General features: G+C 37.6%; 1 protein-coding gene and 1 non-coding gene across 11 annotated transcripts in view; both read right to left on the minus strand.

Moving 5' to 3' along the window:
- The window catches only part of MEF2C (myocyte enhancer factor 2C), a 169,640-nt gene that overhangs the window by 137,182 nt on the left and 4,879 nt on the right, over nt 1-27,579 (minus strand). For 5 of the 10 annotated variants that reach the window (XM_067731205.1, XM_067731203.1, XM_067731206.1 and 2 more), the window contains exon 2: nt 15,551-15,637. The gene's annotated coding sequence lies outside the window, so the exon portion shown is untranslated. Of the gene's footprint in view, nt 1-11,024; nt 11,500-11,720; nt 11,739-12,586; nt 12,794-15,550; nt 15,638-27,579 lie in introns of those variants that run through there. The other 5 variants (XM_067731194.1, XM_067731193.1, XM_067731196.1 and 2 more) reach the window with 4 other exon arrangements.
- LOC137222926 (U6 spliceosomal RNA) lies at nt 26,042-26,148 on the minus strand. Its single transcript, XR_010942691.1, has one exon. It is a non-coding gene; the product is annotated as a U6 spliceosomal RNA (small nuclear RNA).

Consider the following 27,579-nt stretch of genomic DNA (forward strand, 5'->3'; position numbering starts at 1 on the left):
TACCTATTATATGCAAGAGTGATTGTGAAGGAATAGAAAGATGAGTAAAATGACATTCATTCTTCACAAATTAATTTATCTCCACATACAATCAAAATTATGTAATAAGAAAAATAAAGAATACTAATAAATCCTTCAAAAATGGTTAATACTAACGCTAAGAGAAAAAAAATCCTTTAGAACTCTTGGTGAGGCTGTTGTCACTATTAAAACCACAAAATAACTCTATGTACCTCAAACACTTCCTCCAAACTGAATTTTTATTAAAACTAAGCAATAATCTATATGGAATTCAGAACTTTCAATGAATGACTTTTAAAAATCATAGATGAAATTATTTTATTTCTTTGCTTCCATTTCTAGTTCTAAAAATAATGTGATATTTATCTAATAACATCTGATCTGTGAAAGATTTTGATTTTCTTGGAGTATACTGTACTGAGTGATCATTAGCATTGACCTCATATAACATCAGAATTAGAGACTTGCCCTGAAAGTGACTCAATTTTAATGGTATGAAAGTATTATTGAAAAAAGAAAGTTCAAAATAATTATTCCACCAAGCATTTCTAAGTGATCATCATTGGCAGGAAGATAAAATGATTAAAATATAGTATAATGATATAATAACTTACTAATTACTCATCACTTACTTTCATTTTTATATGTATTATCCCGTTTAATCCTTACAACAACTCTAAGAGGTGGGTGGTATTATTACCCCCATTTTACAGTTACTGAAACCAAGGCTTTCTAGTGGTTAAATAAACTACCTACAGCCACTAACCAGTAAATGGAAGACTGGATTTTGAACCCAGTTTGGTCTTTGCTCTTAACCATTACTCTGTATTGCTTATGAGTCTGTTTGTCTAATAGCACACATATGTAAAATTAAAGAAATGGTATTAAGTATGGCAATGTGGTCTTCAAATTCTTTATGCCTGCAAATCAAAAGAACTGATTTTCTCTTTCACTTGCATTCATCCTCATCCTCTCAGGTTTTTTGTCTCACTCTCTTTGCTCTTCCCCACCCATCTCCCCCTCTACACACACACACACACACACACACACACACACACACACACACCCCTTGGAGATTTGGCCCAACACTTCATTTAACATAATCAAGGCCATAATTTGGTTCAACTAGTCCAATAACTGTACCATCTCCTCAGACTTCATAATGCTATGCATTTTTGCCATGGACATACCGTTCACTGACTCTAAAGCCATCAGTGCTTCCTTACAAAGACACCATTCTGCAGCCTTTGTTGCTTCAAGATCAGTGTCTGGAGCTCTTTCGTGACATGGCACTGGGCTGTGATGAACCACACCAATCTCTCAAGTGTAAGAAGGTAAGTTAACACCTGAAACAATTCTATGATCTCACACGTGTAGTCAGAACAAGTTAAAAGTGCACTTGCTTTCTCACAATACCAAATATTCTGAAGCAAGATGGGAACTCAGGAGAGACTCCAAAAACAATAAAAATTGAGGAAGAAAAGAACGAGGTCAAGAATTCTTTGATTTCCGAAGCTAAAAAATGAGAGAAGTCAAAAAATATCATATAGTGCTCACACTAACTCAAGAAAGATCAAATAGTCCTAGCAGGGACATTGCCCATGCATTTCAACCAAAGGACAGTAAGGAAACAAGCAATGGTTCAGAGTATCTTACCCGGCCCTTTGCAAATCCATTAATGCCATTGTGAAGTTTTCTTTTTGGTTTATGTAAGGGGGAGAAAAACTCAAAGGTGAAAGAAAAGAAAAACATAGTCAAAATTATTTCCTTAACCTATAACCTAGACAGACTCTAGGTTAAAAGTGGTCTTTTGATAAATACTAGAAATGAACAAATAGATACACTTTTTTAAAAAATAGCCAGGTTTGTTCGTCTTCATTTAGTTAAGAAAAATAATCCTGACGAAACTATGTCTGGGTTTATACCTTTTAAACATATTTATATTAACTGTTACAGAAGAAGGGTGAAAAGATCGACTTTCTGGACCACAAAACCTTTACTTAAAGACCATCTGACAACTTAGTAAGGTTCGTCAAATGTGAATAGAAATAAGGCAGCTTAAAAAAAGTACTTGGTAATTTACTCATTAACAGTTTAAAAATTTTTAAATTCTTGCCCAGAGAATCACCTACTTCAGGAACCTCCAAGAGATGAATGTTTTAATCATGTATAGTTTTATAATATTTATAGAGCAAGCGAATCCATTTTCGATTAAAAATTTATCCAGTGTACCTACTGAACAACTGAAACTTTGCAATGTGTCTAACAATATTTATCTAGTGGTGATGATTCAAATTATCCTATGGTTCAGGAGAATTCCAGGAAGATAAAGAAGTCTTGTACCATATCCTAAATGAAAGCATAATTTTAAAGGTTGAATCTGAATTTTTAAATAGGATGTTTAATTTTCTAAGAAATAAATGTCAAAAAATTATTGACTCCTATGTATATTAATATATGCAAAAAAAAAGTTTAACATTTTTTCCTCTTGCTAATGGGCCTTGAAAGTGTGCCAGGTGTAGGGCACTTGCTCATAACACCTACGGCAAGAATAGGCCATCGTGATCATACTCTTACGAGTTACCTTTTACATTTTAAGACCCGTGTTGTGTTAATTTCTTAACATTTTATTAGGAAACATTTGCATCCACAGAAAATAGGTGCTTGATATTCAAACATAATTAAAATTATCTTTCTTATCTATTTTAGCTTAAGGAGAAATAAAATTAAATTACGTTTAACTGTTGGTCTTATCTGGTAAATTTTATATAGGCAATTAATAATTGGTTTAGTGGGTTAATAAATAAACTAACATTTATATGCTATTTGTATACTATTAAATCAATAATCTAATTTAAAAATAAAGTTGGAACAAATATTTATTATGTAGTAACACTTTCTACTTAAGGCTCTCACTTAATACATTTCTACAAGAGAAGGCTAGTTTTAGAAAGGTGTGCTGGCAGTAATTTGACTACACTTCACACAAATAAGAATTCTACCACTGATTGAAAGGAGCCATGGCAGCTAGAAATTATTTTTAAAAATCACACTGGTAACGGCTGAAAATGTAACTGGTAATTAAAGACTGGTTTTAACAATTTTTTACTCTATTTTACAAGGAGAAGTACGAGTTTTCAGACTACAGTTTCAAATGCAAAGAATATTAATGCAGATATTTAGAAGTTGATGTATTTTGCATAGTAATAAGCACATTACTTACACGGTACCTTTCAAATGAAGAGTATAAACCAAATTTGAAAACTAAAGCCCATATTTTCTCCCTTTGTATTTTGACCTAGTAATCATTAAAAGTGTGAGTGTTTATCAATAAAAATTACTGTAGTGCCACGTATTGTGGTAGAACATTGCTATTTCCCGAGATAAGTACAAAAACCATTCAATGTTAATTTGCATCACAAAATGACCTAACATATCTGGAATATAAGGCACAGGCTTCATTGAAAAGAAACCATTATATTTTTCTCTGCAAAACAAAAAAATACAGACATCTGATTGGGCCTGCATGTGCTGGAGGAGGGAGGGTGAGAAGAGGGCTCATTTTCTATCTTACACCTATTGTTTTAGGCATTCTAAACTGCTCTATGGGAAGAAAAAGGAAACATACTGAATCCACTTTGCAGTTAATGTCTTAGTGATTTAAGAGGCAGAGTTTTCAAGTTATAGAAGGGAAACGTTATGCTTTTCCTTTCCCAAAGCGATTGCCCAGGAAGAAGGCTCTCTGGTCCTTAGCCTACGCAAGGGGAAAAAAGGACATTACATCGGGCTGAAATCACTCCGAGACAGAAGAGGGGAAGTTTATGATGTGGCACTGTGCGCTGTATCTGGTCTGCAGCCAGGAAGTTTTCATTTTGTAGCTCTGCTGCCAGTACCTGCCCTGCATATTCAGGAATAAAAATACATCAGACCTCTACCTTAGAAACTGTGGATGTTACAAAGAATTAAAAGAGTTTATTTTTCTTTCTTTATCCTGAGTGTAATTACTATTTTTAAAAAGAAAGAGCTGAAACTATAGTAACTGGAGGGTTTTTTTTCCCCTTTTTAAACTCCTCAAACTACCTTCCCACAAAGCCATTTAAGTTAAATGGTACATTTACAGACTCACCTACATGAAGGATATAACTTAAAACATCTGCTTAGACACATACATTCTGTTCAGATACAAAGAATGTGGCAAAAAAAATGGAAAAATATAGGGCCATTATATTCTTAAAATGTGTGTTCTTCTGTATGTGTGTGTGTGTTCATTCATTAAAGAGATTTTTGACTGCAATTAGGTAGTCGGTCCTATAAAGGCTTCCTTGTGTGACCATGATTTCTAAAAATAAAATGCTCCAGTGAATATTTCTGCTAAATAATCACATCTTCAAAATTACTTTAAAGAAATCCCAATCCCTCATGTTACATTCAGCAATAATACCAGCTTTCCATAATAAGCCTTGGTTGTATACCTCACGCATGGTCAACAATTAATTAGAAGGTTAAAAAAAGTCATGTTTACTCTATTAAGTAATAGACTAATTTCCTTGTCTGTCCCCACTTATTTACATTCGTGAATCTATTTTCTAATTTTGCAAATAAATAAATAAGCATATCTAAACCAAAGCTGCCTATCTCCGGGGTTCGGGGAAAGATGCATTCTCTTGCTATCATTCTAACTCGCTGAAAGAATCACAGATGTGTGAAAAAGCAAGAGGGATAGTTGTTAGCTGTTTTAAAAAACACTTCGCATTCTATCAAGACCATTATCTACTGCTTTTTATATCCAATATACTAGAGATCCATGGTATCTAAGAACAATTTATATGAATTCTTCCTGTGCATCTTATCTATGACAACAAGATACAAGAGGAAAACCAGACCACACTCGGGATACTATTTGGAAAAAGCAGGTTCTCACCAGGGACTGCTTCAGAGATCAGTTTCTCCAGTCTCTAGAAACAAGTTTAAGGTACTTTACTTAAATCATTACTAGAAGATTTGCACTGTCATTCTACATGAATCGCAACCACTTGCAGGATGAACAACATTGCTCCATTCATTTCAGATTTACAGCATTAAGAATTAATAAAGTCTCTATAACATCTGCATTATTAAAGAGTAATGATTCCTGTGGAAATCTGCCCATAATAAGTTTACTGTTTTTATCGCTTGTAATATCACCAATTTCGTTTATAATATCCTCAAAAGATAATCTTCATGTATACTTTGAACTTTGTTTACGACTGGTTATATTTTTAAAATAAATACAGAGATTTAACTTAGGCAATACAATGACAATGTACAACAAATGCATTATGGTGATGACAAATGAATGCTACTCATGTTATCACCTCAAACCCAAATATGTATACAACAGGTATCATATAATTTCCATACTTAGTAGGAATATGACTTTCCTTTTTGTAGTTAATGTTAAAATAATACCAAAGAAATGTGAGATAATGCTATATTGGATAATCTTTTCTATAACCTTATTTTTTCAATGGTATTCTTTGTTACAGAATTTTCTTTAATTATTTTTCTTGCACAGACAAAAACAACTAACATAAGAATATTGATGCTATCTATTTATTCTTAAGAGAGATAGGGAATGGGTGCTTTTAGCTCTCTTTACTTCTTTATACCTCAATACATCTGTAAAATAGTTACTACTGAAATCTTCTTTTGAGAAAAATTAATTCTAGTGTACTTTATAGAAGTTAATATTAAAATAACAAAATTTTCAGACTTTTTTCAGCATAGACTTTTTTCAGTGTGAGAAAGGTTATCAATAAGAACTGCTTTTAAGAAAAACCTGACAGTTTCCTTTGCTCACAAACTATAGCACATGATTAGAAATTATTTTCTTTCTCATGCTGTTATTCACTTACATACTGCATACTTGCTTCAATTCTCCAAGGGAAGAAATGTGGCTCTTGTGGGAAAGGTCCACCCCTTTCTACATGCTTGCTTCCTTGAACGAAAGAAACACACCCCCTAACATTCTTTGAAATATGTCCAACATGCACAGAATTGGAATAGCACTGTATTACTGACCAAATTAGAAAATCTTAAATGAGAGTCAAATATTGTTAAAGTGCGTGTGTTCTGAATCAGGACAAGTAACTGATGCATACAGAGGTAACGGAAATGAACTACGTTCAGTCTCAGCCTAGTGTCTATGTTTGGACGCTCAGAACACTTGTGTTAGTGGACGAAATCTGTGAGTGTTTTTGTGCACTTGTGTGTGGTATGACAACTCAGGAGGAGACCCATAAATGTTACAGGTTTCTGAGGGCATCCTTTGAACTTTAGACATTAGGCGAATGCCTCCTCTCTTTCATAAATACTTTAAAGAAAAAAATACTCAGAAACTGAAGTATCCATCTTTCATAAGCAGAATCAGAAAGTTGTCTGAAATCACAGAAGTGCATGAATATTGAAAGTCTACGCTCACCATCCTAATGACAGAAAACTCACATCAAAGTTGGTATCCACTAACTTCCACCTCATTTGACAATTTTCTGGTCATAAATTGTCTTCCAACAAGTTTTTCTTCTATTATGTAGAATACTATGCTCCCAAAGCAAGTTTTTTTTAATTGTTATTTTCTAATAAGGAGACACACTCCATACTTGTGGGAATCTGTGCATTTATCTTTTAATTTTCCTAAATCCTCTTTTTTTTTATTCCATTTTTAAATAGAAATTTGCAAGTGTAAAGACACAGTGTGAGCAAAATTTTATATCTCTTTTAAGGTATTCTAGTGTTTAAATGCAACGGTTAGTCCTTTTGCAATTTGTTCATCAGGCATTTGCGGATGAGCTCAGCTATATAATTTCCAGGCCTACAAAATGAAAGCTCTGCTACTCCGCCTATGTTTTTCACTTGGAATAAGAGTGGATATAAAGTGAATATATAAACTGGACCTGAAGGTAATAAACTTATTAAAACTTAATAAGATATTGTTATGGTCAAAGAAAACCTGCTAGTGTGTGCCACAAATCCACTCACATGAAACATCTCATTCACTGGAACTTCCTATCTTATTATAATAATGCACAGAAAATTAAACACATAAATATTAATTTTATGTATCACAGAAGATGTAGGCAATGAAAATGCAATGTTTACATTTATGGGTGACTCATTAGTGTTTTATTGTGTGAAACACTAGGAGGCATCAGTTGGGTAAAAAAGGACTTCAAATTTTAAAGAAGCAAGAAATTACTGTAGAGTTGGATGCGTAAAGAGTAGGGGTTTTCAAAATGTTATTATGTAAACCAAAACTTTATTCTCTGAAATAATCTCTCTGAAAACAGCATATCTTGTAAAGAATGACCTTTATAAAACATTCATGAAATAGATATAATTTGACGAATAAACACCTATCAAGATCTATTTCAAATGTATGGATTCATTAACTATGTAATTCCACATTTTTGTGAAGAATATATTTGGTAACAGAATAACATAATGGCTATTGACTACCATGCATTTTCTGCTCGGTTACTCAATACCATGAGAGTATCTTTTATTTCTGGCAAATTCTGTTTTGTGCTCTCTACAATGCCTCTGAAAATGTCTACTGCAATTAAGACGTATAATAATAACGTTCATATAGCATCCAGAACTTTAAGTCTGTTCAGAAGGAAGTGATGGAACTTAAAATGAAAGCAATGAGGATGTATATAAAAAGTACGTTTTCTCTTATTTCACTATTGAAAGCCTGTCATTTGAAAACTGAGTTTTCTACTGTTTGAATGGCTCTTCATAATGATGAAGCAACAGGGTCGTGGTATACTTATCTAGCAATCATTTGAAATTGGAGTGTCTTGCCGTTCCTCAACAATCAGCTTTTATCTTTGACCTATCAAAATAACATGTGAACTGCGTAATCCGCCTTTTGTAAGGTGCACAGACTCTGTTGTCGCTCCTGGTTTTGTGAATCGCCTCTGTAATCTGGTTTGATTTCCTAAAGATGACAGATCTCGGTGAACAGTCAGGCTTTACTGAGTGCAGGGCAGTCCACGCGCCCATGAGATTAAGGTACAGTGCTGAGGACGGGATCTTAATCACCTACCCTTCCACGTGCAGCACACAGACTGAGCACCAGTGATGAAATCTTTTCATTATGTCCAGGCAATCACTGCATTCATAAAATGAATATGTGCATTTTTATAAGTTTTAGATATTAATTTGTGTGGTGTTTTCTCAGAGGATGTGCTTTGGAAAAAAAAAGTAGAACTTTATTAATTGTCTCTTTAAAGTCCACTCTGTGATCCTTAATTGCATATGAAATTCTTCCATGTTGCTCTGAATCGTGTCCCTGAAGCCAGGGTTCTCTGTTTAATAACTATTTTTTTTGTTGTTATGAAGCACAAGTGTTGCTGCACAGATATTTCCCCATTTTTGTCACTTTCTGAGATTTCATAGACTCAAAATATACCGCACGTAGAGTTGGGAAATAAACCCACAAAATATACTACAATAAACAGAAGAAAGTTTTGAAATATAATGTTAACATATGCCGAGCAGTTATTTAGCTCAGTTTTTTATAAAAGAAGTTTAAATACAATAAATCACTTATTGGAAAGATATGGTTGTAGTGTTATGCAATTTATTGATTTGGTAAAGTGAGGGCCAAGGAAGACACTCACAGACATCTGAAAATATAAAACATGATGCTTTTCCAGGATTCAATTTTGAATCATTAGATAGCCCTTTTCCCTAATGGAATGAACCCCTTCCCCCAAATTTTGAAAATTGAATATGTTTACAAAGAAGAAAAGAGGCAAGGTATAGTAAAGTCCTTGTTATTTAAATTTCATGTATTTAATGTTGATATGTTTTTGTTCTGAAAAGTTAACATATATGATTGCATACTTTTAAAGCAGGAACAGCTCAGGAAAGCTGGAACATTGACTCGTTATAAAGTGCTCATTTGTTACTTAAACCCCAGAAACAGATTAAAATTTAATAAAAGTTACATCTTTAATATTCTCTTTCACTATATTCCACAGCAATCAGAATGTAAATAGAGCAATTAATGAATGAGGTAACATACTGTCTTTAGTAAGAAGTCCGGAAAATATGCCACAAATACTCCAAAGCCGTGTGAATTACATTAGTAAAAAACAGATTTTTATAAAGTTTAGTAAAACCTGAAGTAAGGATAACTGCCAACTATTGTCTCCTTAACTCGACTAGGGGACCATATCTTAAACAAACGTTGAGTTTAACGTGTGTTTTGATGAAAACTTTTAGATTTGAGTTAGAAGTCTAATACATAGCCAAATATACTTTCCTACAAAGAGAACGAGATACTTAGTTTTAGAGATTTTTCTTCCCTCTTGAGATAGGACATTAGACATGTACATCTTTTACCTGTCAAGTTCTGAATCTACTTGCTTTAGAACTACCTCTTTAACTTAATAAATAATTTCATGCATATACTGGAAGACAAATATATGGTTTATTAACTGCTTTATATTCAACCAAAACTCCTTGTGCCATATTGGTACATACTCAACGTTTTCAAAGACTGGTCAAAACTGATATTATTTTTAAAATGAAATAAGATGTTTTAGTTTCAAATTGGAGATTGTCAATCTCTTTACAGCTAAAATTAGTATGCATACAGAGGTTAAATGGGGTTCACAGGTGGTCACATTTCCATGTCCTACCAAGTCTCTAGGGATTGGAGTTATTATATTCTACATAAACATCTTTACTCTGCAACCACAATTCTATTGCAAGGTGCCAGTGAAAAAGAGGCTGGTCACTCTTTTTGACTGGTATAATGAGGTAGCTAGAGTTCCTTTTATAGCACTTAGAAAATACAGGCAGTCACTAACTATTTCACAAGACAGTTACTATTAGAGTTAGTATCAGATTCACAATAGTAAAATGCACTTTGTGTCAAAGCAATTCTCCACTGAGGACCGTTAAAGAACTGGCAGAGAGCCTGATTCTGCTTTATACTGTCAGCATTTACATATAAAGGAATTTTATACAAAAGACACACATTCCTAAAATGTGAAGAGAGAGGGCTTTTCTCCCAAAATGGTAACTAGTGGACCTAGAATAGTCTCAGACATGTTTCAGACATACAATTTCCTTTAAGAATGAATAGCCATATTCTGGGAAGGAGATAACACTAACATTAAATTTAAATACTTGCATAATATTTAATAACACAATGAACAATGTGCCATGTCTACATATACTTCCTTTGTGCCAAACTTTATCACTGAGTTTGGTAACTTTCATCCAAAGTCCAAACAGAAGGCAATTTAAGTGACTTAACCTTATTTGTTTTTAAACAGCTATGTATTTGACTTGATATAAAGAGCAATGCACATACTGAAATCCCAACAAGAATTGTGAAATGTGTGGACTACCATGGCCAGTGTATTACTTTTTGTCTACGCCAGTTAAGAAGCCCTCTATCAAGCCAGCACTTTGGTAATGGAAGGAGATGCACAAAGGTATACTCTGACAGACAGCCATGCTTTAGCTCAAACTAATCCCAAGATTTAGTGGCTCAGAAGCATAACCCAAAGCAAATCAGTCTTTAGTGGGACCCATAGGAGCATCTTTCCACAGTGAACTAACAGCTAAATCTTAAGGCATGTACTTCAAGGTCACGGAACATTCTGTGAAATATTAAAGTCCACCAGGTTCCACATGCTCCACCATATCAAACATGCTAATGATGTGAACTAACTTCATGAAACTTTAAACACACGGATGTGACAAGAACGAGTCAGGAGTGATTTCAATAACTGATGGCAAACAGATAGGACTATCTAAAAAGTTACTTTCAGCAACACACAAGGAAATCATGGAATCTAAGAAAAGAACGCACAACAAGCCTCAACTTCAAGCCTTCAAAGAGGCACAGCGATAGACCCAGTGCCGTGGAATATAATGATGCAGATTTCAGAGACAATACCCCGGCTATTTCTATTTCCTGGAGAAATGTCAGAGGTACTTACATGAAGGAAGAACCGATCAGATTAGTCCTTGGGATATTTTCCTTTCTTAAGAGAGAGACAGAAAAAAACAAAAACAAAAACAAAAAAACACAACAACAACAATAATCTTTACTTCGTCCAGCCTTGAAGTGCTTCTCCACCTGATTCAAACATGCAGTCACGGCGACCCACACAGAACCTTCAAAGTCAATCCAATAGCAGCCCGAAGATGTCTGGGTGTACGCGTGTGCTCAAGTGTCTGACTGCGAGCAGAGCGAGCAGAGAGCTGGAGACGATGTGTGTGTGTGCGTGTGTGTGTGTGTATGTGTGTGTGCGTGTGTGTGTGTGTGCGCGCGCGCGCGCGAAAGGAGCGCGCGCGGGGGAGGCGCGCTCGGAGCCGCGCATTCGCGCGCGCCGAGGCCGCTCCAAGCAGCAGGAGGAGGGGGAGGAAGGGGAGGAGGAGGAGGAGGAGAAAGTGGCTCTCAGCGGCCCGCAGGATTAAAAGTAACCAGACTCGTCCAGAAAACTGCGTCCAGGAAGGAAGTGACAGAAGACGAATGGGAAAAGGCGAGCCGCTCTCAGCCTTTGAAACATCGCGTAAAAAAGGCGGGGGGCGGGGGGAGTGGAAGGATGTTGGGAGGGGAGGCGGGGGTGGCAGAGAAAACGGAGCACGCGGCTTGGGGTTCTAAGCAGCACATCCCATGAAGTGCCTCTTGCCTTCTTGTCCTTTATTTTATTTTGTCCTTGCCTTTGCCTTTGCCTCGCGCTGCCTTCTTCCTCTCTCTCCCTCACAATCCCAAACCGTTGACTCTCTCTCTCAGGAGCTGGAGAAATCATCAGTTTCACTCTTGCAAAAGGGGGGCGGGACCAGACCTCGGAGCATTTTAATAAAACAAACATAACAGCAGTTCCCTCCTCACCCCTCCCGTCTCAACTAGATTGATAAATTACTCCACTACACTACTTTAATTATGTATATGGTATGCAGAATAAATCACTGAACATCAGTACCTCAATCAAGCACTTTTAAATGATAATTGCATCTTGGTGAATCAATCTTTCCATTCCTGACATTTTGCTAATTTTAGTTTTACGGTGGGGTAATGGCACATGCCATACGCAAACCTAATGACAATTCTTTATTGCTCGAAATGAAGACAACGCCGCGAGCGGCGGCTCCCTGCTCACTACCGGCGCCGCTGAGGACGCTCGGAGAACCGAGTCTCCGGATGCTGCGCGCTCGCTCCCCGGGGACGCTGCGAGCCAGCCTGCAGGAAAGTCCTTCTAAAGTCGGGATCTTTCCTCTGACCAATAGGAGCGCGACCCTAATAGCTGCTCTTGTGACTCCCCCCCCCCACTAGTTTGGAGACGCGTTAACCACTTCGTTCTTCCACCGGTCCGAGCGCTCCTCCGTTACTCACGCGTAAAAGCCCCAGTCCAGGATGTCTGCAGCACTCGATTCCAGCGCGCTTTTCCTTCACGCCCAGAATACGCGGGTTTCGGCCCTGAGAGGCTGGAGGGCTAGAAAGGGAGCCGAAACGCTTCTCAAGTGTTAGTAATGTACAAAATAATAAAAGGATTACCAGTATTTGAACTCTCGACTTCATCTCCGGGCCATGAACTTTCTAATCAGGTTGGAAATATTTACCGAGGCGGCAGCTTCCTCGGAGATTTCCCCCTCCCTTCTCCCACAATATCTCTTCCACACCTTACTGGATTTTATCCAAGGCATTAACATGTAAACTAAACCAACTTCCCAAATGCATTAGGCTTCCCTATCCGATAGCTGATGACTTCACTTATCCTGAAGAGTTTCAGCTGCACAGGAAGCAGCAATAGAGACTGATAAGGAAGATACTTATATTAAGGTTTAAGCCCAGTAAATACTTTTCCTTATCAAAAAGAAAAAAGGTTAATATTCAAGATTTAGGAAAGGCTACTAGGGATTGAGCACCTCCCCTCCCTATCCAATTACACCACGCCCAATAAAGCCAAAGATAAAATATACCAACTAGTACACAAACCATGAAAAGATAAGATTACATGCCAGTAGAACTACAGACTATATAAAATGTTTAAACCAAATTAAAAATTTTTAATATTGTGAAAAGAAGAAGAGAAAATACATTGGGGAAATAAAAATACTGAATGTACCAGAGTACACAATAGTAGTATACTGAAATATCTAGCTAATTAAAGATATTTCCTCACTTTAAAAAAATTCCTCTCAGCACTATGTGTTTAACTCAATGACTAGTTCCATTTCCCGTTAAATTCTGCACTGTGCCTCCAGACTATTTTAATGCATGAGGGCAGTGTGAATCAAAAAGCCTCCTTCTTCATTATAGGGGCTATTTGATCTGAGTAGCTTTTCTCAGAAGAGTGGGCTCAACATTTAGGTGTCTGCCCCAAGGCTTCACTTGAAAGGGGAAGGTTGATTTTACAGGCAAGTACAACTAGATCTGAATAATCTTCAGGCTTCTGGCTCATCTCCATTGTGACTATCAGCCCAGAATCGATGAATCTTTTGCCATTGTTATAGGAGAGCATGGCAAACTGTCACAAAGCAAAAACTATCTGAAACACTATTATTTCTTGCAGATTAGTATCTACAATATATTTGCTTGCCTGTTTGCTTTTCATCTGGTGAGTTTGCTACTACCATGAATTCATTTCAATAATATGGCAGAGATAATCTGTATCAGGTTTTCATTTAAGGTACAACTTCAAGAAAAAATCCAAAAATTTAAAGGTGCATTGACATTTTGAATACTAAGATACGTCTATACAGGGTGGAAGTTAATTTTTCGAGATTCACAAACGTCCTGACAAAGCAAATTGTTTGTAGGAACATTTGTTTATTGCCATAATGTCTGAAATTAACATAATGAATTGTAACAGCTTATTTTACATGAGCAAATAAGACATAGGCAATACATGACTCTCACCACAGTACTCTTTAGTTTTATTTTCCTTCAAAAAGAAAACTGTTTTACCTTTTAACATTTTTAAGAATTATTTAATAATAAACATTATAACAAACCCATAACTATCAATGATAATACAAGCATTCAAATGTATGTATAACCCCACATTGTGGATAGTTTGAAAACAATTTAGATCTGGATTATATCACAGTTGGCCTTTTAAAATATAAGATATTCCCCTCAGCAGATTTAGCTTCCTAATTATGTGTGACCTAAGTTAATATTAGCATTTGTTTCCCTCCCATGAGCCTTTATAGTTGAAGTGGAACAGAAGTGTGCAGAAATATACAATAGAAGAAAACCGCCTGAGACTTAAAATTATTCACTGGTAATCCACAAAGTGGTTAATCCAAGACATGCTTTGTGTTCATCTTTAAATACTTCTGAATTTTTTTTTTTTTTTAAACCAAAATCATCCTGATCCTGGCCACCAAATGGTACTTGGCTAGGATGAGAGTATTTTCTGGTGTCGGGAGAAGCATGTACTAGGTGTTAGGAGGCCTGGATTCTCTGGTTCAAGATTTGTGCCCAACTAACGAGCGTGTCCTTTCTGGGCTTCAGTTTGCTTACGCGTTAAATGATTTCTCCAATCTATTCCAGTCCTATGATTGGAAAGTAGAAAATTCTTATACCCTTTAAGCCAATTGGAAGCTAGTGGCCTACCCTGTTAAATAAAAGGTGACACTTCCTGTAAGAGAAAATGATGTCTGGGACTGATGTACTATTTAAACCAGCTTTTTTTCTTCCCAATCACCAAATATTTCCTTCATTAAATAAGTATCATAAGTGCTTTATTAAACATGTAAATACACATTAACTTGTTTTTTCCCCCCAAAGAATCGTTTAGCAATATATTTAACTAAAGTGCCACAGAAGTTACAGAGAGCATGACTCAGGATTTAACTCTAGGGAAAGCTCATTTCTAATTTCTGTTCAGGGTTGCATATCATCTTACTCCACCCTCCACTTCTTACTACTTCCCTACATTAAATCAGCAGTCTACCTGTGCTCTGGGTCTGCCTGCTTTTAAGCTTGGCCCACGCTGGGTGTAGCTCTTGAAGTGAGCTTTAAAAAATTATTCTGAAGTAAGCTGGGGCGGTTGCCACAGCAACCCACCCTAAAATGAAGAAAGTCTATAGATTAATCTACCCCTCAATATTATTCAACTGTATAGTATCTGTTCTTCAGCCAGAATACTTTCAACACAAACATGACAACTGAACATATAAGTTCAGATATAAAAAATAGTAAGATACAAATTCCAAGAGCATAAAAAAATGTTATATCTTTTTATAGTTACAGTAGAGATGACATACAAAACTTCCCCTGAAATGGATTAATTGTAAAACAGACTTGCAAAGGTATACCCTGAAAGGTGGCATGAGAGCTTTAAGCAAAATGGTATAGTATTGCTATATGATAAGTCACCTAATGGTTATGCAAGACTCTATCACTTTTATACATGTTAACATTATAAGTACTTAATGACAAAGAGTTTGTGGCAGTTTTACCTTTATGAATTAACTTTGTGATGGATGATAACAAATGTGAAGCACTTACCACGTACACATACAGTCATTTGCCTTCCATTCTTCACTTCATCTCTTCATAGAAGTTACTTCACAGTTTGCAACTCTTCTTTGGCACCTTAAAATGCATAAGTACAAGGTAAATAGTTAAAAAAATTTTTTTTAAAGAATGTTGATACCAAAATACATTCAGATTAATTTATTTCTAAAACTTCTAATCTGAACTAACATTAATGTTAATTCTAATTTTAAACCGAATGAACGTGTATTGAATATAAAATAATTAAAATGATCATTAATTGTGATAATACCTATAACCTGTAATATAAATAGTGCCAAATAGTTAAATTTCAAAAATTCTTTAGGTACGGCCTCAGTCCATGCACAGTATACACCATATGGACTGCTTGTGATTGAGAATCTGCAATATAAAAAGGATTTGTTATTCCAAGCCAAGGTTTAATCATATCCTTTATCTCATATCTAAAGATCCTATATTTATCTTTATTTTTGTATATTTTAATATCTGATGAAGAATTACAAGGAAGAAAGTCAAATCCATCATATTTCAAGCTAACAAAATTTGTCTAGTTGGGATACTGAAGTTGCAACTAAAGTTGCTGAAAGGGCTTTTTTATATGCTTAAAAGCCAATTTTAATACTTTGGGATTAAGGATGTGAATTCAGTACACTTAATGAATTCTATTACCAATAATACCTGATCCTTCCAAGGAGTGTTTAACTGTACTGAGTACAGACAAGGGCTCTCGTGTTCTAGTCGCCGTTTGAAGCCAGCTTTCAATGGCTTTGAACACACAAATGGACTTTTCCTTGGTTTCAGAATGGTCTAGTCCTCCCAACCTTGAGACATATCAGACCATGAAGGTCAATAACCATTTTCCAATTTGTATTAGCAAGAAGACTTTTCATAGTCAAGAGTCATTAAGACTTACAAAGCCTCTATATTTGGGTTGATATTCTTAAGTTTATTTTTAAGTTGCTTCACAGTCAAGGAGAAATGAAGAATTTTGGCCACTTTTATTTTAGGGGTGTTAGGTGAGTTTAGTCTTTTAGACTCAGGCCCACAGTGAGTTAGTCTCAACTTGGTAGTCAGTACTAGGTGACCTGGTGAATTACCATTCTCCCAGCTCTGCTTGGTTTTACAGTCTATTAAGCAGGAATCATAATACACATCTCCCAGGGCCTTTTCACCTTACAGAAATGCAATCTTCATGAAATAATGTCTGAAAGCTACATTAAAGCTTTTTAAAATGCCACTACAAATTACATTTCTTCCTTTTCCTGGATCAGTATATGCCCAAATAAGGCTTGATCACTAATTTTCTTGCGAATGTGTAGTTCATTAAAAAGTATCCATATGCATGGCTAAATTTAATAGACTTTACCTTTTATTTACAAAATTGTTAAATGTTCTTCAGAACATTGATTCTAACCCATTTCTTGAAATATCACAGAACCCTTCAATTCAAAGAAAGGATTTTCACACTTCCCCTTTTAACTGTTTTTTCTAGATACCTCTATGTGTGTGCCCTTTAATTTCAAAAGATCTTTACATGGGATCGGGGTAGGCATGGGGGTTAAAAATACCGCCCTGCATTTTGGCGCCCACTCCTTTGTCTGGGAAGAACAAGGCTGGGATTCAGTCCGGACAGCCCCTTTTAAAGACCCAGACCCGGGACGCCTCTAGTTTCAGCAGCTCAGTCCGCTGAGTTATTGACTGCGGGCAGCAGCAGTCCCTCAGGTTGATTTGTGTGGAAAGTGAATCCTCGCTGGCTAGGCGTTCAGCAGAGGCGCAGCAGCCGCAAAGCCAGCCAATTATTGCCGGTCCTCCCCTCTAACACCGCTCTCACCACCTATACCCTCCTTTCTGTGTCGGTCTCCACTTACCCCCACCCACTTTTCCCCGCGCGGACGGAGCTGAGCGGGGGCTCCCTCCCGGGAGCGTGTCTAGAGCTCGGAGGCAGCTGGTAGGGGGTGAGTGCGCCACGTGCGAGCGCCCCAGGCGAGGAGGAAGCGGGCTCTGGCCCTTCTGGGGGCCTGCTGGGCCTGGGCGCGCGGAGGGGAGGCCGAGCTGCCTCGGCGGGGCGTGCACCGGGTGGCGTCTAGAGCGGGGAAGTCACCGCTTGGGAGCGGGTTGGCGGGGGAGGCAAACGGCCGGTGGCTTGGCGAGGAGGCCGCGTGGCGGGCTCCCGGGAACGGAGGAGGACGCAACGGTGGTGGGTGGGTTTTGGAAACGGGCGGTGGCGGCGTCAGGGGAGGTGCCCTACTGGTCTGGTGGGGGGACCTGGAGGATATTTACCCTCGGTTGGCGAAAGACGACCCCGCAACTCTGGGCGCAAGCGCCGAGCCACGCACAGAGTGAGCCCACCCACGCACGTGCACAAAGCGCCGGCACGCTGTCGGCGCCCGGCGGCACAGGCGGCCCGAGCGCTCCGCCGCAGCGCTTCGCAAGCCTGGGAGAGCGAGGGGGTGGTGCGCGCAGGTCGGGCCGCCGCCCGGGTCCAGCGCCAGCCAGCCTGCTTTCTCACCTGGCACACGGGGAGGAAAGGACGGGGGTCCACGAGCTTGATTTATTAGCCCAAGCTCTCGGGGGGTCCATAGGACTGTTTTAAAAAACCAGCAACCAACCGTTGGCTCTAACAGTGAAGCTCCCTCAGTGGATATGTACGCATCTTGGCTAGAGAAAGGCCACAAACTACAAGGAGAAATGGGATATGAGGGAGAAAACACAAAAAATCCCCCAAATTTCCTTTCCTCTTCCATCTCTCTTTATTGGTTTGCACGTGAGAACAGTACGGGGATCTCTTGCTAAATTTATCAGCACGAAGTGGAAATGCCTGTGCTGTGTTTCTGTCTTTGGAGCTCTGGGAAGATTAGTGCTCCAAAGGCATAGTGCTGTACCTGGCTGAATAAATTAAAGATGTAGAATGTTTATCTTGTCATGTTCTTGAAGCTATAAGCTGCTACCAATATGGCAGCCCCGGCCACATTGTGGTTCTTTGAGTTAAATAAACTTAAATAAAATTTAAAATCAGTTCCTCAGATACACTAGTCACATTTCAGGAGCTCAATAGCCACAGGCGGCTAGTGGCTACCTAATTTGACTGCCCGATTTTAACGTTTCCGTCATTACGTAGAGTTCTGTTGGCATGTGCTGCTATAGAATTTCAAATGAATATGGTTTAAAAAAGAAAGAACCTGCTTTATGATACCAGTAAATTTTAGGACACTCTTGGCATTTGTATTTCTTGGCACTAGTGTGAAAAGTTGTAAAGTCAGAATTTCGGTATCTTCCTGCTGAAAGAGGTCTTAGGGAACACTTAATGCAGTAACTAATTTTTTACAAGGAAGGGAAGTTAAGAGATGTGCCCCCAAATCATGACATCAATTTGGAAAGGAGATAAGGTCACCTGACAGGGTATAGTACACTTTGTGCCAGCCCAGGGCAGTTGCCTGGGGTTAGTGAAGCAAATTAACTCTACAGAAAGGTGACCTGACAGAAGATTTTAGACAACAGTTCCCTTTTACAAGAGAAAAATATTTCTAAGTATTCTTCCAGGAAGAAATTCCATTTAATAAAGAATAAGGTGTATGGGGAATGATGCTATCTCCCAAACTAAAAATTTATTATTGGTAGTGTCCTGGATTTGTATAATGCCTTTTTAAAGAGACTAATTGGTATAATATTGTACTTACTTCTATTTAAAAAATTCTGAGGAAATGGAATTATCCTTTTAAAGTTACAGCTGAAAGCACTCTTAAGGGCAGGGAGGAAAGGTGTTACATAAGGTGAGAATTGTTAGCAAAGCATAATCTTCCTCAAATTCGATGAAGGTGTTATCAGACATATTGATTATGTCTTAAACTGATATCACTAGGGTGGCATTTGACTGGAAAGGTTTATAACATGAACAAAACTTAATTACAAATTACACTATTTGAGACATGAAAGACAACAGAAGACATTATACAGATTTAGAGGCAAAGCACAAACTTTCTAACTTCAATGCTTTGGTTGGTTGGTTGGTTTTGCCATGATTATCCCCTATATTTCTTCTTGCTATTTTGGGGTGAAATGTTGGTATTAATTCTGGCCATTTATGGTAATTAGCTTTTAAGTTAACCCTTAGTGAAGGACCCCTAAGTGTTCAGATAAGAGTACTCATGAATGATAAATAATTTTTAAAAATAACAAGAAAATGTTTTTTAAAGCTTGAATTTCTCCTGAGCTGATGCATATTTGAATTAATGTCTTATTTCTCTTACAAATTTACCATTTGCATGTGGTTCATGGTAGAAAGCATTCTTCCCATTTTCCCTGAAATCTGATAGCCTAAGAGAAAATCTTTTAAATTCTTCAAGTGCTTGCAGTGTGCTAGAAACCTCAACCTCTCCATGGCTGACTAATGAAAAGCTAGTCTGACTAGGGAGAATCTATGTGATCAAAAGCCAGTTGGGTCTATCCCGTGGTAACTGTATGGTTATGCACAACTTACTGAACTTCCCTTTGGCCTCAGTTTCCTCATGGATAAAATGTGGAACATAAAGTGCCTACCCTCAAAACTTTGTTATGAGGATTCAATGAGCTATTCAGTGTGAAGCACAGAGCTAGGAAAGTGGTAAACTGCAGTAAAAGTTAGCCATTCTTATTCTCCTGCAAAGGATTTCTACTTCTCCACCATTAAGTTCCATCTTCACCCATACTGGGCTGTCACAGTAGAAAAAGTTGGAGAAGTAGGTTGTAAGAGAGGTGGGGATTAGTTCTGGATGAGATCTGTTTGTGAGTTTTACCTTCAAGAGATAGAGAGCTCTTTAATCCTAAAATTTCCTGACTCAGTGGCTCTAGGTTGCCTTATTTCCCTTTCACAGGAATGGTGCCTCTAGGATACTTTTGGGCTTCCTTTGTCTTTATTTATTTATTTGTTTTCCTGAGGTATGCTTCCTTATACTTGTTAGCTGCTTGGTTGTTGAAAAGGCGCTGGAAACTCCACGTCCATCCTCTTTTCACCCTGGTTGACCTTTTTATGCTGTTGTCAGCCAAGAAGACATTGATATCTTTGGTCTCCTGCTAGCTTGAATTCTTTAGGGCAGAGCTTGCTCAGATTATCTCCTGATGTCATTCCAAATGTCTGATGGCCATCTATGGCAACGGGGCTCAGCAGAGGCCTGCTGGGAAGGGGGGAACTACTAGAAGTAGTTCTGTGTTGGACACATAATCATCTTTACAGCTATGTCTAGGAGACTGTTTGCCACTTCTTGAAAAACAGAAACCATGGCATTTTGCATTTTTTTGTTTATTTAATAAAGTCCCACTTGGGATGTGTATGATTCCTATTGATGTCATGATAGGTATAAATATGCACTACAGGAAAAAAACAGACTCAAAGATCGTTAATAAGCCTTTTATATGTGGTGTTCATGTTAGCTCTCCTCACTAAGAACACCAAGTTAAGACAAAAGATTCTTGAAAGGAGAAAATAAAGCTACCACATTACCTTGTTTCCTCTCTCTAGGTGATTTTCCAAATGATGGTTTTTTACTTAGCTGAGAACTTAAAAATTATTTCTAAAATATTTCATTTATAAGCTAAAATTTTAAACCAAGCAAAACAATATAAAATTGTATTTTTTCAAAAAGGCAAGATCACGCATAGATTTATATGCTTCCAATACTCACTAGATTTAAAAACAAGGAGATAAATAATTATATCTATATTCTAATTTACTAGGTAGAGAGAGAATTAATTTTCATTATTTGGGATAAAGTCTCTCTACATTATTTTGGAATATGATGAGAACTAAAAGTAAAATGCCATAAAACTTTAAAATTTAAGTCAGTGATTAAAACCAGTTTGTTTTACCAGTGGACATTAGTTCATTGGGTCAAAGACCCAAACCAAAGAGGTCTGATTTCTTTTTTTTGTTTTTTTTTGTTTTTTTTTGTTTTTTTTTTTTTTTGCGGTACGCGGGCCTCTCACTGTTGTGGCCTCTCCCGTTGCGGAGCACAGGCTCCGGACGCGCAGGCTCAGCGGCCATGGCTCACGGGCCGAGCCGCTCCGCGACATGTGGGATCCTCCCGGACCGGGGCACGAACCCGCGTCCCCTGCATCGGCAGGCGGACTCTCAACCACTGCGCCACCAGGGAAGCCCCAAGAGGTCTGATTTCTTATAGAGGGTTTTTAAAATAAATTGTAGCTAAATATTTCTATATAAATAATATTCATATTATTAATATAGATATATTTGCAGTATATGTGCGAAAATAACACTATCTTATTAGAATGTGGGTTGAAATAAGTAAGTTCAGAGTGCGTAATATTTAATGGCCACTCACTACTTATCAGTGTTGGATTAATACTGTATTAACTGCTTTATAAGCTTTATTTCTTTTTATCTAAACAACAACCTTTTAGAAGGTACTGTTCTCTCCATTTTATATAGGTTTAAAACGAAAACTTAAGAGAGGTAACATTACCTGCCCCAGGTCACATAGCTCTTAAGTGCCAAAGGATGTGAAACTATGTTGCTTTGTTTCCAATAGATGCCTTTAGCTACAATGCTATACTGATTCATTATACTCATAATAAACTTTGCTCACTTACAGGCATGATGAGAGCAGGAGATGATATAATCGATATTTTTTTCCCCACCAGAAAATATTTCACAAATATGTGTCTAACCGTGTGTCATCCTCTTCAAGGTAGATGCTTTAGGAGGTTATTTGCTTATTTCAGTAATGACGTCTTTGCATTTAAGTCTCAACAGAAATATACTTAGGAATTTGCTCTGCAGTCTTAACAGTCTGATTGTTGGCAAATCATTATCATTAAGGATGAATTTGTTGCTAAAACTAAATCCAAACCAAATGTAATGAACAAGGTGCTTGTTAGAAACTATGATGTGATTATAAAGCAGCAGATTATTTGATATCTGCCTCATAAATTGACACTAATCGCAGATACAAAAGGGAAATTTCAAGGGTGTCCCTAATATGAATGTGGTGTAGCCTTTAAGGAGACATTTTAGTGACTAACACTCATGAAAGGTCTGATCACCTTTTAAAAAATCAGTTTCACTAATGAAAAGTTGTGCATCATTGTATGAACATTGTGGGAAATACCTTTCCAGAGAATGTACAACAGACAGGAAAGAGTAAATCAGAGACCCTGGGTTAAAATCCAGTCTCAGATGCTTAATAACTGTTTGACCTTAATTTTCTAAATGTCCTCATTGTAAAATGGGGAAAGTGGCAGAACCTCCCCTGGATGATAATTTTGCTGACAAAAGGACATGAAATTGTATTTGTGTAGCCGCTTAGTGCTTGGCATGTAGAAAATGCTCAATAAATGTTAGCTATCATTATACTATTTCATTTTCGAGGGCTATCACATATTCTTGAAAAACATCTCAATGTCAGTTATCTAACAAATTTTAGAAGCTGACTTCTTTTCTATCAGCTTTCATGTTTCAAAGCAGTTTTATTTCATATTAGAGCATTTCATATTTGAAATAAATATAAAACATTTAAGACAGTATGTTGATCAAACCAATATACATTATATCAAGAAGTCTTATGTTTTGGGGTGACCAATTTATATTATCCTCGTCAGTGTTCCATATAACATTCTTCTCAGAGAATTTTTTTTTGTATTCATATTTGATTTTGTCAGATTTATGAAAATAATTATATATCCATTTGCCCAGAATAAGGCATCAGACATCTTCTAAATTGCTTATTGATTATATAATCTTACTCTTAAATTGAAGGAAACTTAGCATAAATGTAAATTAGTGGCTTCCTATTAAATCTGAGTTTTTAAGTCCTTTCAAATCAACATTATCTGTGTGGTAAGGCTGCTGAGGCTTGTCTTTGTGTCGCCATCTTCCCTCTACTCACCTTCAGCTTGTCCTCCTTTCACTCTGGCATGCTCTACTCACCCAGCAGCAATTCTTAAAATCAATAATAGCTCTTTATTGAGCATGGCCTTTCCCTGACGTGACCCACAAGGTCCTTTCCTTCCTCAGAAGTCTCTTTACGTTCCAGAATTCTCTTGGACTGTGTTCTACCAGAGGAGACAGGCACTCCAACCCCATTTACTTAGTGATGCAGTAGAAACGTGTTACTCCTTTCAATGAACTTCTCTTCAAAAGTTTTCTGAAAAAAAGTTTATAATCCAAAGGAGTATCTGTGATTACACAGATTCCACAAATTCCCTGCTGTGTTGGTCAGGAGATGCTTTGGGGAGGAGACTCTCAGTATGTCTCAGCTCCCTCCTGCCCGCTGCCATTTCAGTTGCTGACATAGGTATGTCCTGGGTGCGAATCAGTGGGAAGCCTGGCTCTTACTTGAGGAAGAAATTTTATTGTTTTTGAAAAGGTTGGGATTGGAAAACGTGTTCTCTATCAGCAAAATATCCTGATCCTTGAAAAATTGTCCACTTATTATTTAAAAAAAATTGGTGCTCTTTAGTACCTGTTGTTCTGGTCACCTTTTCTGTTCCCTCTTTGCATAGGAGGCACACAGTTACTGCAGGTCCCATGGGCCACAGCCTACTGGGTTGTCACTTGGTCTCACTCTGTGTGCACTCCCTTCTGTCCCCACTCCAAAAGCCAACAGAGGTGTAATTAGTGATTATTCTTCCAGAAACATCTTGAAGGGGGTATAAGAACCTTGTGATGAGAATAGTGTTGCTACCTGGATGAGGGAAGAATTTGGAGGGGCTGGGGAGAGATACAAGCTTGGAGGGAAAATGCATTCTGCCCTTTATCTCCTCTGTGAAATCACTGATAAAGCATCTTGCTATGTGCAAAGATGGGGCACATAAATATTTTCCAACCTTGTATAGCATTAAACCTGTAAATATGGAGCATCCATATCGAATGGAATCACTTTATTCAGAAATGAAGAAATATGATTCTAAGTAAATTTGAACACTACTTAAAGAGGGATGCATAAGAAACACTCTACAGTTTTTCTGTTCCTTTTGACCCCTTCAGAAATAGTTAAATAGCTCATCAATAGATTTACTCCCATCTTTCCATTTCCTTCCTCTTCCCCTTCTTTCATCTTTCCTTCATCTTTTCTGCTCCATCTCTTTCCTTTCAGCTGTAAATCTTTTATTTTCGGTTGTAAACTCAGCAAAGCCCCCCTACCCCCGACACAACTGGTTATTAACAATTAATCAGATTTTTTTTCATTGCTTTGGAAAGCTACATTTTTTGTTTCACAACCATAGGGTTTCATTAATAATATTTTTCTATTTCTCTGAATCACTTCCAAATAAAATACCACTAACAAAGGAGCTTACTTCTAAACAATCGATGATGTATACTGTAGACAATATGGTCATAGAAGAGTTTCTATGATTATTTTTGTTATTAATCACTATAATTACTCTTTGATTACAATGGTGGTTAACTCACAGTGAATAAAGCACATGCTTGCCTTGTTTATCTAGTATTTGCGAACGATTTGTGTTCATCCATCCACACATTCTCACCTCACCTTATGTAGCTGTGAGACTCTAGTTTGTGTAGACTATGGCCACAAAAATGACTTGCACATGGGAGACTAAAGCCTGTGGTTTCCTTACATTATCACTAGGCTGTAACCTCTTAAACTCCATAGGTCAGTGATGACTAACTGAGTATTCCAAAACTTGAATGTGTATGCATGCATACTTAAAAGAAGCACTATCTGTGCTGTTTTTTCATGACTTGCCTGAAGAGTCAGTTCAAGCCATTCTTCAGATTTCAAGCTATAGTATCTAGTGCCTGAAACTTAAGTAGAACTTGAGAATGATTTTTGGCTTATCACTAGTATTGGGTGAACCTTATCATTTGCCAATCCACATGCAAATAAGTAAAATAAATAAACTACTTAAGCACAGTTATATCAGACAGTAAGTAACAGTGGACATGTAACATCTATAGCTGTATCCACACGTTCGCTTTGATCTTTCAGGACCTAAGTTCCAGTTTCTTGCTACTGTAGAGCAGAACTGACCTCTTTTTTTTTTTTTAGCATCTTTATTGGAGTATAATTGCTTTACAGTGGTGTGTTTCTGCTTTATAACAAAGTGAATCAGCTATACATATATCCCCAAATCTCTTCCCTCTTGCGTCTCCCTCCTTCCCACCCTCCCTAACCCACCCCTCTAGGTGGTCACAAAGCAACGAGCCGATCTCCCTGTGCTATGCGGCTGCTTCCCACTAGCTATCTATTTTACGTTTGGTAGTGTATATATGTCCATGCCACTCTCTCACTTTGTCCCAGCTTCCCCTTCCCCCTCCCCGTGTCCTCAAGTCCATTCTCTAGTAGGTCTGCATCTTTATTCCCATCTTGCCCCTAGGTTCTTCATGACCATTTTTTTTTTTTTTTAGATTCCATATATATGTGTTAGCATACGGTATTTGCTTTTCTCTTTCTGACTTAACTTCAACTCTGTATGACAGTCTCTAGGTCCATCCACCTCACCACAAATAACTCAGTTTTGTTCCCTACAAATATGGAACCTTTCACGAATTTGTGTGTCATCCTTGCGCAGGGGCCATGCTAACCTTCTCTGTATCGTTCCAGTTTTAGTATATGTGCTGCCGAAGCGAGCACCAGAACTGCCCTCTTAAAGAAGAGAAGGCTCTAGTGAGGACTGAACAATCGAGCACAGAGAACAGTTTATCAGAGTGCCCATATTTCTGGCCCCCACGGCAGGCCCGCTGAGCCTCAACCTCTGGAACCTGCATTTTAACTAGCTCCTCCGCTGTCTCTTAATGTACATTTTGTTTGCAAACCACTGCCTTAATGTAGGGGTAAGCGTAAAATCTGTGAAGTCCTAATTCCATAACCTTCCCTTTTCTCCATTATTCGTTTCTGTTCTCCCAACTCATCTTAACAAGTTTTATGGAGCTTTTAAGTTAGTGAATGTCTTTCAAAATAGTAAGAATGAGAGTTCAAAATGGTACAAATTTTTCTATTGCCTGTCTTGGTTCATATTATAAACAAGCAAAAAAAGACGTGTCACATATACTCTGCCCATGGTAATTAGAAAACTGATTAAGCAGTGTGAAGACCTGATTCTCTTAAGTTTCTGTACACTTCTTCATCTTCACTTATCTAAGGGGTAGTGCTTATCTTTTCTTGGGTGGAATATGCTCCTTGGATTCCAGAATCTCGGCAAAACCTGTAAAATGAGCTTTGGATTCAGGAACAGAGGTTCCTGGCCTACAAATGCGTGCATGCTTCAGTGACTGCCAGCTGCTGTGAGCCTAGATTCCCTAAACCCAGGACTAGCGTTGTTCTTGATCACTTAAGAAATGTGACTTTTCACGAAAGAGGCGTTCAATCAATACAATGTTCCTTATGTCCTTGTAATTACCTCTGTCTGCCGAGTAATTACTAGGCATGAGGGGTCTTTACAGCACAGGCATCCCAGGCAACACAGGGATCCACATTCCCAGCCTTTTAACCTCTCTCCATACCCAGCTGCTTCCATTAACCTCTCTTGGGTCCAGATATTTATAACACTTCAGATTAGGGGTTCTCTGCCACGCCTGTTTCTTGTACCAATGTTTTTCTGACGCGAACAAACATATTCACATGCTGGCTTGCAGCAGTGAGTGTAGTGAATGTTTTTTTGGTTAAAAAAAAGTCTCCCTACTGTATAGCACAGGGAACTATGTTCAATATCTTGTAATAACTTATAATGGAAAAGAATCTGAAAAAGAATATATATGTATGTATAACTGAATCACTTTGCTGTACACCTGTAACACAACATTGTAAGTCAACTATACTTCAATAAAAAAAATTTTAAAGTCTCCCATTTCATAAAACTGAAAACATTAAATGACCATTAAGTCCTTTGTGTCAACTCAGCCTTACAGAACACACTGAAAAGTTCAAAGCTATGAGTGATAATATCATTTTGAGGCTAAGACCTTTCATGTTCCATTTACCCAAGTGGGAAAAATATGGCCAGCCGGACAGTAGTGTATTACAAAGTGATTTTGTTTTGCCTGCTGATTTCATAGGTTAATACTG

Source organism: Pseudorca crassidens, chromosome 3, assembly GCF_039906515.1.
Source record: "Pseudorca crassidens isolate mPseCra1 chromosome 3, mPseCra1.hap1, whole genome shotgun sequence".
In the NCBI taxonomy this organism is placed as follows: Eukaryota; Metazoa; Chordata; class Mammalia; order Artiodactyla; family Delphinidae; genus Pseudorca; species Pseudorca crassidens.